The 15,123-nt window shown below is 43.8% G+C and overlaps 1 protein-coding gene across 9 annotated transcripts in view; it reads left to right on the top strand.

The window, feature by feature from the left end:
* The window catches only part of EIF4B (eukaryotic translation initiation factor 4B), a 193,464-nt gene that overhangs the window by 99,539 nt on the left and 78,802 nt on the right, over positions 1-15,123 (top strand). The gene's annotated exons all lie outside the window — the stretch shown is intronic.

The following is a 15,123-nucleotide window of genomic DNA, read 5'->3' as shown; positions in this document are numbered from 1 at the left end:
GAATGCCGTGTAGAAACCTTGATATAATAAGTACTTGTGTAGACCGTGTGTTTGGATTAAGCTTGTATATTTGTCCCCATCACGAGGGGGCAGGGTATGTTAACTAGCTTAGGGAATAAGGATAAATTACCCCTTTGTCTCTTATGGCACCGCATTAGACATGTAGAGCAGGAATCGCCCTAATAATAAAACCAACCGAAAGCCAGGCATCAAGCACCTGCCGCTGACAACCCCGACTTACCAGGCACAAAGCTCGGCAGGCCGAGGACACGCCCCGAGGAGCCGTGATTGGCCAGGGCTTTTGATTGACAAGGAAGGCCGGAGTAAGAAGGGACTCCCTGATTGGTGGAGGGAAGGACGAGTAGGAAGCATCTCGCTGATGGGAAGAGAGGACCGAAGATGTCAGGGGACTGAGTGTAAAGTATTGGCGTGCGCAGACATTGGGGCTTCTCGTGCTGGATGTCAAAGTGGACAGTTGTGCTTGTTCGCTGCACGAGGAAGCTTGATCATATAAACGCCGTGTTCCGAGACTTTGCTGGTGGATGTGAGGCGGAAGAGCCCCGGACAGAGCTGCAGTTTTCCAGGCGGGAACGATGCGTGGACGAGCACTGCTGTGCTGCCGCGTGATGAGGCGTGGCATAAAGAACAAGGGTGCAGTGAGGCCGACTTCGCGCCAAGGCGTGTTTCCGTGCACGGACCTCCGGGACCCGTTCACAGACTGAGATAAGTCCCACTAAATAACCGCACATCTTTATTTTATGCAACGTTATTTTATCCCTTTGTCTGTGTTTAAGTCTGGTGTGGAGGATTCCATAGGAATTTAGTTTTACCATCGCTTGTTATCGGTATTTTGTTATTTCTTGCTTTTCTTTTTTACCATCGCTTTTCTTGTTATCGTTATTTTCTTTTAATAAACCCTTTTGTTATTTTTGTACATTTTAAAATCGTTTTTCGTGAGTTATTTTTGGAGGTTTGGGAACTGCCTGCAGACCACAGGTAAGACCTTTCATCCCTCCTCTCCCCTTTCTTCCCCCACGTATATTAAGTCCTCATTTGATCAGTGCCTCAAGAGTTAAAGCTTGCTCGGATATTCGTTCCTGGGAAAGATTTTAATCGCCAGGAACACGACAATATATACATATATATATATACATATATACATACATACATATTAGCAGAGTTACCCGGCATTGCCCGGAAAATAAATAGTCACTCACGCAAGTTAGTTTTGATATTCTGTTTATTATACCCTTCTGTTAAGTAACACAATATTCTTTCAGCACTTCATGATAAACTACATTTTTTGTTCTTCTACAAGGTGCATATGCAAGGTGCATCCCTGGTGTTGGGCTAGCGGCTAGGGTGCCGGCTTAGGATCCTAGGATCCTGGGTTCGAATCCCGGTCAATCGCTGAATTAACGCCAGGGGGGTTGACTCAGCCTGTCATCCTTCCGAGGTCGGCTAATTGAGTACCAGTTCACTGGTAATTCCCTGCTTGTCGTTAAAGGCGGCAAAAAGGGTTGGCGTCAGGAAGGGCATCCGGCCGTAAAACATTGCTTCAAAAAGGGGACCGAAAAACAACAACAACCACAGTTCCCGAAAAAGGCCAACCCCCGCTTGCGGGGAAAAATGGCCTCTAAAGGTGGTTTTTTTTTTGTTTTTTTTTACAAGGTGCATAGACAATGTATAGTCAGAGAAAGGCACGCCCTGCTGCCACGCCCCTTGGGTATGCCCCTAGTCTAAATCTGATGCGCCCATGTTTTTTTCACATGAAAAGTTACCCCCCATGGTCCCTCTCTAAGTCACTGCCTTTGGCTGTCCATGAGGCACAACCGAACAAACAGACCTTAACAAATAGGGATATATATACTTATGTGTATATATATATACATATATATATATATATATATATATTGTTACGGACGCGGTTAAGATGTTATTTTGACCGAGCGGTGGTGTATTACCGCGACCGAACAGTTATTCCCCGACTAATACCCGATTTGCCCCAAACTTTGGCCGGATCGCGCCACCGCTATTCAATCGGGAAAACTCTAAAGCGACCGAATGCAAAGAGGAAAACGAAGACAAAGAAAGGTTTGGAAATACTACTAAATTTATTTACTATTCACACACATAAGCAAAAAGACAGCAGTCACGTTTATTTACAAGCACATGAGACGCAGGTGACACAGTGAAAATACTAGCTTATACAGACTTATTGTTACTACCCAGGGACAAGACAAAAGACAGACTACGAGCACACTTACACGGGGAATGATGATAGGACTGGCGGGAGATGGATGGCTGGCGGGATAGGGAGGTCCAACTAGTCCTGCCCCGATCGACTCGTTGGGCAGCCGCCGCCCCTTCGCGGCCCTGCTTCAAACTGCCGCCCAGGCCTCACGCTGCTGTGGCTGCAGTTTCGGTGGCTCCCAGCTGCAGTAAATGCAGTTGCGGTGGCTCGTTCTGCAGTAAGTGCAGTTGCGGTGGCTCGATCTGCAGCTCAACTCTGGACTTCTCTCGGACTCAACTCCTTGGACTCCCTCTTGTCTCTCTGTAAAAGCTCATCTCCTTTCTGCCTCCTCTCGTCTCCCTGTAATGGTTCATCTCACGTCTGCCGCTTGGGAAACGCCCTGCCGTGGGTTATATAGGCCCCACCCCTCAACCTTCGCGAACCTCCTCGATGTTTCTTTCCACACCCTCTCCAAGTCCAACCCCTTGTTCGTGGTTGGTTGAGTGGGGCTGACTCACTCCTCCCCTCTATGACAAGGTGGGGACCCGCCTTTCTTCCCCAACCCTGCCTCGTGGTCAATGGCGGATGAAGAGAAAACCGCCCAAAATGCAGTTGGCAATGCGAATGGCAATTGACGAAAAGGGGGAATGGAAGTTTTGGGAGTGGGAATGAAGGGAATCTATCTCTTTCACTGGTGCAATGGAGTATTTCAATTAATGGGAGACACAGCCTTACCCTAAAACACATAATAAGATATAACTGTTGAACAGGGGTATTCTATGATTAGCTGTGGTGTGGATGCTTTATGGACTAATTATGGGACGCCCTTTGACCTTTACACAGCTCCGGAGGCAGGAGGCGCAGAATAAACAATAATAATAATAATAAAGCACACAATCAAAAAAATACAGTCCTCATATCCGCAACAATATATATATATATATATATATATATATATATATATATACATATATATATATATATATATATATATATATATATATATATGTATTGTTGCGGTCCGCGGATTAGATGTTATTTTACCGAGCGGAGGTATAACCGCGGCCGAACAGTTGTTCCCTGACTAAACCCGATTTACCCAAACGTTGGCCGTATCGCGCCACAGCTACTCAATCTGGAAAACTCTAAAGCGACCGAATGCAAAGAGGAAGAAGACGTACAGAAGAGTAACTGGATTTATTACTATTTACACACATAAGCAAAAAGAGCAGTCACGATTATTTACAGGGGACATGAGACGCAGGTGACACAGTGAAAATTACTAGCTTATACAGACTTAGTTACTACCCAGGACAGAACAAACAAAGACGACTCACACGGGGAATTGCAGAGTGGATTGGCTGGAAGGAGGTGTGTGGCTGGAGGGGGAGGACGGCACGGAGCTGGCTGGAGCTTGATCCCGCACGGGACGTCAGGCTGGAACTCGACGGCCGCTGATGCCACCGATCCTGTCGTGTGCGTGGGATCACGGGTCGGATCACGGTCGGAGCCGACGTGCTGGTGGGGGGTCTCGCGTGACGGGTTCTCTCCTCTCTCTTTCTTTTGTCCAACCACTCTTTCTCCAACGCAACCACTCAACGCAACCACTGACCACCCCTGACGACCAACTCAGCTCTTGTCATGGACCTCTCTTTTCAGACTCATCTCCTTGTCTCAGTAAAAGCGCATCTCTCTTGGGGGCGTCTCTCATGGGCTATATATCGCCCCACCCTTGAACCTTTGCGAACCTCCCCGATCGCTCTTCCTCCGCCCTCTCAAACCAAACCCCTCGTGCTTGGTTGGTTGTTCGGGGCCGGGCCACTCCTCCCCTCTCTGACGAGGTGGGGACCCGCCTTTCTTCCCCAACCCTGCCTCGTGGCCAATGGTGGTTGAAGAAAACCGCCCAAAATGCAGTTGGCCATTGAAATGAAATGAAAGGGGATCTACTCTTATTTCACTTGGTGCAATGCAGTATTTAAATTAATGGGAGACACAGCCTTACCCTAAGACACATAATAAGATATAAGCTACTGAACAAGGGTTTTATCGGGTCCTGCAATGTGGTGTTTATGGAATAACTACCGAGACGCCCTTTGACCTTTACACTACGGAGGTATTTACAAGGAATCATTACATTTTACAGAGGGTGATATTTACAACAATTTACTATACAATAAAAAAAAAAAAACCATTCTCATATCCGCAACAATATATATATATATATATATATATATATATATATATATATATATATATATATATATATATATATATATATATATATATATATATATATATATATATATATATATATATATATACAGTGGAACCTTGACTTACGAGTTTAATTCGTTCTGTGACCGAGCTCGTAACTCAAATTGCTCGTATCTCAAATCAAATTTCCCCATTGAAATGCTATTAATCCGTTCCAGCCCGCCAAAAACCACACCAATTTTTTTTTAAATATACAGTATATATAAAAATATCTCGCGCTTTATATTTCACCTGTATGCAGCATACAAGTTGGCAGGATGGCCTGGACTGGAGGTACACACACTTGACTCTAAAGTCTAAACTGTCCAGCCTGGGTTTGAATCCCGACCCAGCTATAACCTGTCATGGGTGAATCACAGGCAGGGTGATTCATCAATGTGTGTACCGCTAAACTGGGCGCCCCGTTTGCGTCCCATTAGTTGTTGGATGTTAAGGATCTCACCGTGTTTTCCACAAAGAGAAGGCGAGCTATCGCCGGCACTCTGAACAAGTTGTGGCCTGGCATGCTCTTCTCCTCTGCCGTTATATACGTCCTCCTCGGCACCTCGCTCATGTTTTTCGACGATTGCGTGTTTTATATCCAAGCACAAGTTTTATATAAAACACGACGATTGCGTGTTTTATATCCACAAGTTGTTGCCTGGCATGCTCTTCTCCTCTGCCGTTATATACGTCCTCCTCGACACCTCGCTCATGTTTTTCGACGATTGCATGTTTTATATCCAAGCACATCATCCTCTTCTTCTTCTCAGTACCGTGTTTTCCACAAAGAGAAGGCGAGCTATCGCCGGCACTGAACAAGTTGACGGCAGAGATACTGTACTTGCACGGCAAGATAACCACGTGACCAGAACCCACCTGGCGGCGTAAACTCAAAATAACCAACATGCGAAAACAAAAATGCAGCGCTATACGACAGAGATACTGTACTTGCACGGCAAGATAACCACGTGATCGGGTGGCGAAAGCTCGTAACTCGGATCTCGGCTCGCATCTCAAAGCAATAAACCGCCCGAGCGACGGCTCGTATCTCCAAAAACTCGTAAGTTGGGGCACTCGTAAGTCAAGGTTCCACTGTGTGTATATATATATATATATATATATATATATATATATATATATATATATATATATATATATATATATACATATATATATATATATATACATATATATATATATAGTGTCATGTGAAAAAGTAAGTACACCCCATGTAAAGTTTTGACTTTTTCAACATATTTCAACATACAGCTATTTGATCTTCATGTCAACAATATTGATAGATAAAGGTGATAGAATATAACAAATATCATGAAACATTTACATTTTGTAGTCCATTGTATAATTTAAATAAACATAAATGCAAATTTTGCATGTGGAAAAAGTAAGTACACCCCATGAAATGTTTAAAAAAATCTTTTTAACATATGTGGACATATCAATATTTGATCTTCATTTAAACAGTATCTATAGATAAAGGTGATCTAATTGAACAAAAATCAATGAAAAATTGACTTTGCAATAATTTATTCAACAAAAAATTGTTGCACAACATGCACAATTGGATGCACAGCTCATTTCAAATCCCCCCACAACATTTCGATGGGATTTAGATCCGGGCTTTGACTTGGCCATTCCAGAACCCTCCATTTCTTTCTTTTCAGCCATTCCTTGGTGGATCTACTGGTATGTTTAGGGTCATTGTCATGTTGCAAGGTCCACCTTCCGTTGAACTTCAACTTTCCGACAGGTGGCCTCGCATTATCCTCAAGCACCCTCTGTTACAATGAAGAATTCATAGTGGATTATATGATGGTGAGCTGCCCAGGCCCTGATGCAGCAAAGCTGCCCCAAACCATAATATTTGCACCACCATGCTTTACAGTTGGTATCAGGTTCTTATGGTCAAATGCTGTCTTTGGTTTTTGCCAAACATGTCTTCTGGGACTGTGGCCAAATAGCTCTACCTTTGACTCATCTGTCCAGAGCACATTGTTCCAGAAGTGCTGGTCTTTGCCTAGGTGTCCATTGGCAAACTTTAGTCTTGCCCTGATGTTCTTTCTGGACAGCAAAGGTTTCCTCCTGGCGCACCTCCCATGTAGATCAAATTTGTGCAGCCTCTTTCTAATGGTAGACTCGTGCACTTTGACATCAACAGTGGCAAGTGCTACCTGTAGGTCCCGTGATGACATTCTGGGGTTCTTAGAGACTTCTTTCAGCATCTTGCGGTCTGCTCTCGGGCTGAACTTGCTGGGGCGGCCTGGCCTGAACAAGTTGGCAGTTGTTTGGAATCTTCTCCACTTGTAGATGATCTTCCGGACAGTCGAATGATTGATTTCAAATTGTTTGGAGATCTTTTTAAATCCCTTCCCAGACTCGTAGGCATCTATAACCTTCTTTCTGAAGGCCTCAGAGAGCTCTTTTGATTGAGGCATGGTGACGCCGCACACTTCAACAACAAAGAGCAAAGCAAACTAAATGTCTGAGGTTTAAATAAGACAGGTTCCTCCAAGATCCTCTGTAACGATGTTGTAATCATTTGCACCTGAGCTGGTGCACCTGATTCTAATTTTAGGTATTTGAAGTAGTGATAAATGTAGGGGTGTACTTACTTTTTCCACATGCGAAATTTGCATTTATGTTTATTTAAATTATACAATGGACTACAAAATGTAAATGTTTCATGATATTTGTTATATTATATCACCTTTATCTATCAATATTGTTGAAATGAAGATCAAATAGCTGTATGTTCAAAGATGTTGAAAAAGTCAAAACTTTACATGGGGTGTACTTACTTTTTCACGTGACTATGTCTGCATGTCCCCTCAAACTTACACCAATCAGAGCTGAGGATCTGGTCACATGACAGGCGTAAACTTTTAACCAGGCAGAGGTATGTATGCTCTCTACTGAGTGCCGTTCTATTTTTCTATTGCTTTGCAAAATATCACTACTGTATATATAATTGCGTATGCTCATTTCGTGTCCTACAAGGTTTCTACTTTCGTAGAATAATAAATGTTTCCGTTCAAACTGCTGTGTGAATAAACCATACATTAGCGCTTCTTCCTCTTCTTCAATGTCGCAAAGGCTTTTAGAACTGGTAAATTCGTGATTAAACAAACCATTTTTTGTGGCGCAGATGTTTGGTTCATGTGTTTACAGCGTTTGTCTCCATATGTATGTATGTATGTATGTCTCTCACATATTTATCCTACATATTGGTGAGTTTTATAGCTGACAATTACGCTTCTGAAAGGTAGAATGTAATGCCATTTGGCTTTGCCAGTTGTTTCCTTCAACACCCTTTTGGGAATGTTCATATATTACGTCATATACCTGGTTGGGGCGAATTATCACACTTGATGATTGTGAGGAACTGAAATTATGACAACAGGGTGATTAATTATATATGATGGGGGTGGGGCAGGGGGTGCATGCCCCCCAGATCATATATCTATCTATAATTCCAGTAATCTCTGTTTGTACGTCTGTACGTTTGTACGTCTGTTTGTCTGTGACCACTGTTTCTCGACAACCACGGGTCCGATATACTTTTAACTTGCCAGGTATATTGCTGGGGACCCGAGGATGTGCCTTTTCAAGGTTTCATATTAATCGGACAATTACTTACCGAGCTATGTCCAAAAAACGATTCAACCAATCAGAGAGCAGCGAACGATCGCGTGTGCCGAACGTGGAGGACACACTCTGCCTCGGATGGCACATTTGAGAGCGTATTCATTTATTTCACGTTTGCAAACTATGTTGGCGTTAAACTATGTTTTAAAACTAATAAAACCGAATTTGCGATTCATTCGCTTTCCTGCGCGTTTGTGCACGCGATGGCGATTTCTTTACCAAACTCCGGAAGCCGTTCGCTTTGGACCAAACCATTGCATGTAAATAGAGGGGGGGGATTGTCACCGTACTCGCAAGCCGTTCGCTTTGGACCAAACCATTTCATGTAAATAGAGGGGGGGGATATAATTTTAGATATAGATATAGTACGGGCAATGCCCTAGTAATTAAAACTTTGATTAAGGGCTCTTCAAACATTGAAGCATTTCTTATGACTCCAACCACCCTAAACCCGGTGTTGGCTTAACGGTTAAGGTGGAGGGCTTGGGATCCAGAGCTCTGAGTTCGAATCCCGGTCAGCTGTTAAATTAACACCAGGTGGGGTTGACTCAGTCTGTCATCCTTCCGAGTTCTGCAAAATGAGCACCAACTCACTGGGTCCTCTCTCAAGGACGTTGGTGGCAGAATTTGCACTGACACCGTAAAACACCTCAATCCGTACCACACAGTGGTGTGTGTCGGGATGGTGCTGAGGTCACTTTGATAGTGTTGACTAACTGACATGTACAATAAACCAGTGTCTCAATGCAATCTTTTCACTTCCATGGTGACAGACAGCTTAAAGACTTGGAGTACTTCAAAATAATTTAATACTTACATTATTTGCTAACTGGTATCTCCACCCAGGTCATACAATCCTCTTCAACTAAAGTATCAAAGAAGCCCAGCTACGCCAGTGTTAGACTTTCGGTCTTGTTTTTTAAATTAATTGATCAACACTACAACCTTTGTTCAAAGACTTTCCAGTCTCGGCTCCTGTTATAACAACGCTGACATCATTTGATCAACTTTGTGATCATCCTCTTACTCTATCACAGAGCGTTGGTGCTGCTGGAGCAGCTTCGTGAGCAAGGGATATACTGGGTGGTTTGCCATTGCTTTCCCAGCGGTAGTTCAGGCAAAAAATTGTAATTTGTTAATGTTGCCGACGATAGCTCACCTACTGTTTGCGAAGAACACCATGGGAACCTTTAACATCCACCAATTGATGTTGGTAGACGGGACCCAGTTCAACGTCCATCTGTGGCACACACATTGATGAATCAACCTGTCTGTGAAACACCAGGATGACTGCTTATAGCTGGGCCACGATTCAAACCCAGGCTAGACAGGTAACAGGTGAGTGTGCATACCTCGAGGGCATCTTTTCAACTCAGGTCATACTCAGGTCAACTCATTAATGCACTGTTAATAAACAAACTGCGATTCCGTGTCATGTTCATATGTTTAAAATGTATCTCATTTGGTGTCATGCATTTGTTCGGGTTGAATGTTAAGCTTTGCAGAGCTTTTTATGCAGCGTGGGAAGCGGCTACCTGAAACAGGAGACAGCCGACGTGCAAACATGGATACGCAAAGACACACCACACTTCACATGATATAAATGATAATAATTCTACATTTTGCTGATAGACCGGAAAAAGCTGCTTCCCTCACTCATTGTGGAATGTGTTGGAACATGTCTATCAACACTTGGAACATGCCTTTCAACACTTGGAACATGCCTTTCAACACTTGGAACATGCCTTTCAACACTTGGAACATGCCTTTCAACACTTGGAACATGCCTTTCAACACTTGGAACATGCCTTTCAACACTTGGAACATGCCTTTCAACACTTGGAACATGCCTTTCAACACTTGGAACATGCCTTTCAACACTTGGAACATGCCTTTCAACACTTGGAACATGCCTTTCAACACTTGGAACATGCCTTTCAACACTTGGAACGTGCCTTTCAACACTTGGAACGTGCCTTTCAACACTTGGAACGTGCCTTTCAACACTTGGAACATGCCTTTCAACACTTGGAACATGCCTTTCAACACTTGGAACATGCCTTTCAACACTTGGAACATGCCTTTCAACACTTGGAACATGCCTTTCAACACTTGGAACATGCCTTTCAACACTTGGAACATGCCTTTCAACACTTGGAACATGCCTTTCAACACTTGGAACATGCCTTTCAACACTTGGAACATGCCTTTCAACACTTGGAACATGCCTTTCAACACTTGGAACATGCCTTTCAATCCAGGAAAATATTTCTCATCCTGTCTCTGGAAGAATCTTCAAACAGACTCACTTGTGTATTTCCACAATGGAAGTGATTCCTTTTATTGAACTTCTGGCCCTTATCAGTTTTGACCTTTCCTGAGCAGACCATACTGTATATCAAAGCTGGTCTCCAAAGCCAGCCGCAGACCCAGCATACTCTGTTTTTCTTTGCCCAATCTGAAGTTCCCACAGCTTACAATACCTTTATCCATTGCTTAATGGAATACTGCTCTCCGTGATGGGATTGTGCTACACTGCATGCCATGGAATCAAAAGCTCTCAACATCATTGGCATCTCCCTCAGAGGTTGAAGCACAAGGCCTGCCGATCTCATTGCAAACAGGTTGCTGACCCCTCTGTTTTCTATACCCCTTCCTCAGATCTTCCTCCCTCTGGTCTTTCATTCCCCCAATGCGTCTGAGTCCCTGCAAGTTGCATGCTTCCAGCAAACCCCTTCTTGTGAATATCCATTCGTTTTTTGTTCTTCTCTGTTACGAACCCTTCTTTGGAGTGATCAATCCAACACTTCCCTTCAGGACTTCAAGTTGGAAGTCCACCACCACCTCGGTTAATCCACCATCCTTCCCTGTTATTTGTCATATTCCTAACCCCCCACACTCCAAATCACCTTTTTCCTATTCTCTCCCCATCTAATTGCAGGTTCCTGTGTTTCCTTCCCTCTTGGTGACTACTGTTTGTTATCCCTTTGTTTCATAACTTATCCTACAGCTTGTTCTCACATGTCATCCCACTGTCGGTGCATTGTTCTCGAACCTTTTTCACCTCGTTCTGCCCTGCGCCTTGACTTTTGTATGTTTAAAAAAAGGCAAAATACTCTATTTTTATGTCTCCATAACCGAAGCTCAGATGCATTGCGTTGTATGTCCACCTGTCCATACGTTGTCGGTTTATTTGTTACTATGATAACGATTGAACCACTGAAGTGATTTCAACTAAATGTGGCCCAAGTATTGAATGAAATACAAAGATGAACTGATTAGATTTTCGGTTCAATAGGTGAAAGGTTAAGGTCATATGACCTTTATGTGAAACCAATTTTTGCTGTGATATCTTCTCCTTCCTTCCCTGTTATGTCATCATCTTTCCCATCGATTTTTATCTCCATTTGCGGGTTTCATAAGGTAGAACGAAGCCCTGCTTGGTCTCAAAGTATCCACCTACGTGTGTGTTTACGTGTACATGTATGAGTGTGTGCATGTATATGTGTGTAAGTTGTTGTTGTTGTTGTTGTTGTTGTTGTTTGCAGATATCTCCACGCATGGGTGGGTTTCAGGACATGGATCGGAGACCAACTAGGTCTCAAAGTATCCACCTTGTAGGTGTTTGTGTGTGTGTGTGTGTGTGACAGAGACAGACAGAGATAGACACAAATGAACAAAGAGACAGACAGACAGAGACACAGCAGAGACCCTGACAGACAGAGAGACAGACAGACAGAGACAGACAGAGACAGACAGACAGACAGAGACAGACAGACAGACAGAGACAGACAGAGACAGACAGACAGAGAGAGACACAGAGAGAATTGTGGGGAACAGACACAGAGAGACACAGATAGAATTGTGGGGAACAGACGTTAAAAAAAACGAGATGTGTGTGTGATATTTGTGTATGTAATACGTAAAAAAAACTAAACTCACCCCCTCATTTAAGGCTAATGCCCTCCTCTCTTTCTAGTGCTTTCCCCTGTGGCTAATGCTCCTGTGCTCAATTGCACAACAAACCTAATCTTAATCTTAATAGCTCTCTTAATCTTTCTTCATCACAATAATCATTGCAGAGTTAAACAGTTGCAATAATCCTAATGTTTCCCTGTTTATATTTTTGATAAACAGATTACATTTTGGGTTCAACAGGTCAAAGGATCATCAACATCTCTGGCTATTCTCAGGCAGACCCGCACTCGGGCAGATTAGCTGGGACTACAAGCAGCCATCTCACTTCAGGACTTGTCTCCAATATTTACTGCCCCTGATGTTAACTCGGCCTGGGAATTCTTCTCCAGAAATCTGCTCTCTTTTGCACAGATTAATCCCATCTCGTCTTCAATGATCCTAACCTTCTTCCCACCAATGGCACACTCAATGCTGTAGTGAGGCGGTTGCTCTGAAACGACTTCCCTTCACTTCCTGGAAAGCAAACCCAACCAAAGGCTATCTCAGGTCATGCCACAAAGGCCACAATAGTGTAGCAGCATAGCAAACCTGTTGTGCATTTTGTGATACAAGCACCAAATTTGGTACACTAGTAGACTATCATATTATGAAAAGATCTGGATATTGGGCCATCTCAGATTCAGAGATTTGATTTTTGCAAGATTTCGATTCGATTGGGATCGAAGAGAACACCTTCTTCGTCTTCTGTACAGTGAAGTTGCCAGCCCTGAATTCTCTGGCTACATCTGGGTGCTTCATTGGGAGTGCAACCGTGTCCCTCAGGTGAACAGGGACCCACCTGGCATAGTGTGTGTGGTCTAAGGCATGGAACCATGGGACCAGTTCCGTCAGGGCATCAAGGTACGTCGTGAATGAAGCCTGCCGCAGAGAACGCACGTAGACCAGTACCAACATCTCTAGTTCCAGCACAGTTGCCCAGTACTGAAAGTTGGGAATGTCTTCTCCTCTCTGGTGACACAAGTCTTCGAACTCAGGCAGGTCTTCTGCATCATCAGCATATGTCATACAGTGGCGTTCATACGCACGGTGTTGCAGGATGTGCAGTGCCGCTGCAGTGATTTGATGAGCTCTTCTTGTGCGGGTGACGTGGGCAGCTCGTAGGAAGGAGTCGGCCGTCCCTGGCGTTGCAATCTCAGCTTGCAAAATCTGCAAATCTTGCAAAAATCAAATCTCTGAATCTGAGATGGCCCAATATCCAGATCTTTTCATAATATGATAGTCTACTAGTGTGCCAAATTTGGTGCTTGTATCACAAAATGCACAATTCTTTTGAATATTTGGGCTAAGCCGCCCCACTACAAAGAGTGTGTCCAATCTCAAGAGAGCCATAAAGCAACATCTGTCCAACCTCAAGATTGAACTTTCAAACCTTTCTCCCTCCTCTAAAACCGGGTGTTTACTTCTAAATGTTGTATCCCCAACCCCTCACTCTCTGTACCTACCCATCCCAGTCGTACCCAACTGCTACCAAGACCATGTGTCTTTTGTACCTGAGAAGGTGGTCAATTTTCTGGCATGCCCCATCATTTGCCCGATGTTATCTTCCATCTGTTTGGAAATCGGTCAACATCACTACACTACATGGAAAGTGCAAATACCGATCCCTTTAACGACAGACATATTAGCTTACTTCCAATCATCAGCAAGGTCATGGAATCCATCATCACAGTTGATATGAAATCCTTCCTTTTCTCCAACACTCTCATCCCAGATCACCAATTTGGGTTCAGACATGGTCACTCTACCTTGGACATGCTGCTTCTACTCGCCCAACAATGAATGGAGGCTGTCAATGTCAGACATCTCCCTCGACATATCTGGAGCTTTTGATGCACTCTGACATCCCGCTTTGTTGTCCAAACTCTCTGCCTATGGCATCCAAGGCCAACTTCACACATGGCTAACTGACTTGATCTACCCTCGTAACCAACGCGTGTGACTCAACGGAATCCTTTAATTTCCTCTCTCTGTCAAGGCTGGTCCTGGTCCCAGTCCCAATCCTTGTCTTCATTCAACGATCTCTCTCAGTCACTGGAAAAATCCCCTTTGTCTATTTATTGATGACTCCACCCTTTGTCGTGCCATCCCTCATCTTTCAGAAAGGCAGGACTACCCTTATCCACCCTCTTACCCCTAATACCACCTCCTTACCCCTAATCCCACCTCCTTACCCCTAATCCCACCTCCTTCGAAATTTCAGTTTTACTTCCTTAGAGTTTGTTTCCATATCCATCTTATCCATCCCATGCATGTTCCGATACCCCTCTTTCCACCCCACCTCCCATATTTGTCCAAGTCTCTCTAGATTTTCCGCTTCAACCCTGCTGTTGGTGCTTCCCCCTCTTTCGACTGCCCCTTGTGTTCTGTTGTATCTTGATCCTTTCAGTGTTCTTGCTTTTTCACGAGCCTCGACTATGCATTCAATAAAAAAGAAAAATAAAATCATCTGCCCTTTCAAAATCGCTTTACAGACCATAACTCAAGTTGGAAGCATCTGTTGTCATTTCTCCTCTACGCGTCTCTCCTCTGGCTCTATTTCTCTCTCATGTGACCTTTAATTGAGATCAAACGCAAGTGGATTGACAGGTAATACAGGCAGAGGCCTATCCATTGACGCATTAGCGTCAAATTCTATTTTCTAGTTTGGCCCCGTCTACACATTTTCATGTTATTTATAATGTGACTCCCACTCCAGCTTTTTATTTTGTTCCAGGACTGATGTGTTTACGTCAACCTCCCCCCACATTTTTTGTCCAGGGCCCACATTTTTGGGGCTGTAAGTGTGGCAGCCCTGTTTCTGCCAAGGCATTGCTTAAGATTGTGAATGTGAGGAAAACCTAGGTCTGCAATGAACATCCTGTCGGTGTGAATGGAAGAATAACAGCATTCCACATCACGTGCTTCAAGGTCTCGATAATCACCCAAAATAATATTGATAACGCTTGTGTGTTTTGTGGTGATTTCGCTTTTTTGGCTGTCCTTGTCCACCATGT

The sequence above is a fragment of the Myxine glutinosa genome, chromosome 7 (assembly GCF_964187855.1).
Source record: "Myxine glutinosa chromosome 7, kmMyxGlut1.1, whole genome shotgun sequence".
NCBI classification, from domain to species: domain Eukaryota; kingdom Metazoa; phylum Chordata; class Myxini; order Myxiniformes; family Myxinidae; genus Myxine; species Myxine glutinosa.
The sequence above is the reverse complement of the archived record's forward strand: the minus strand, read 5'-3'. Positions and strand labels throughout refer to the sequence as shown.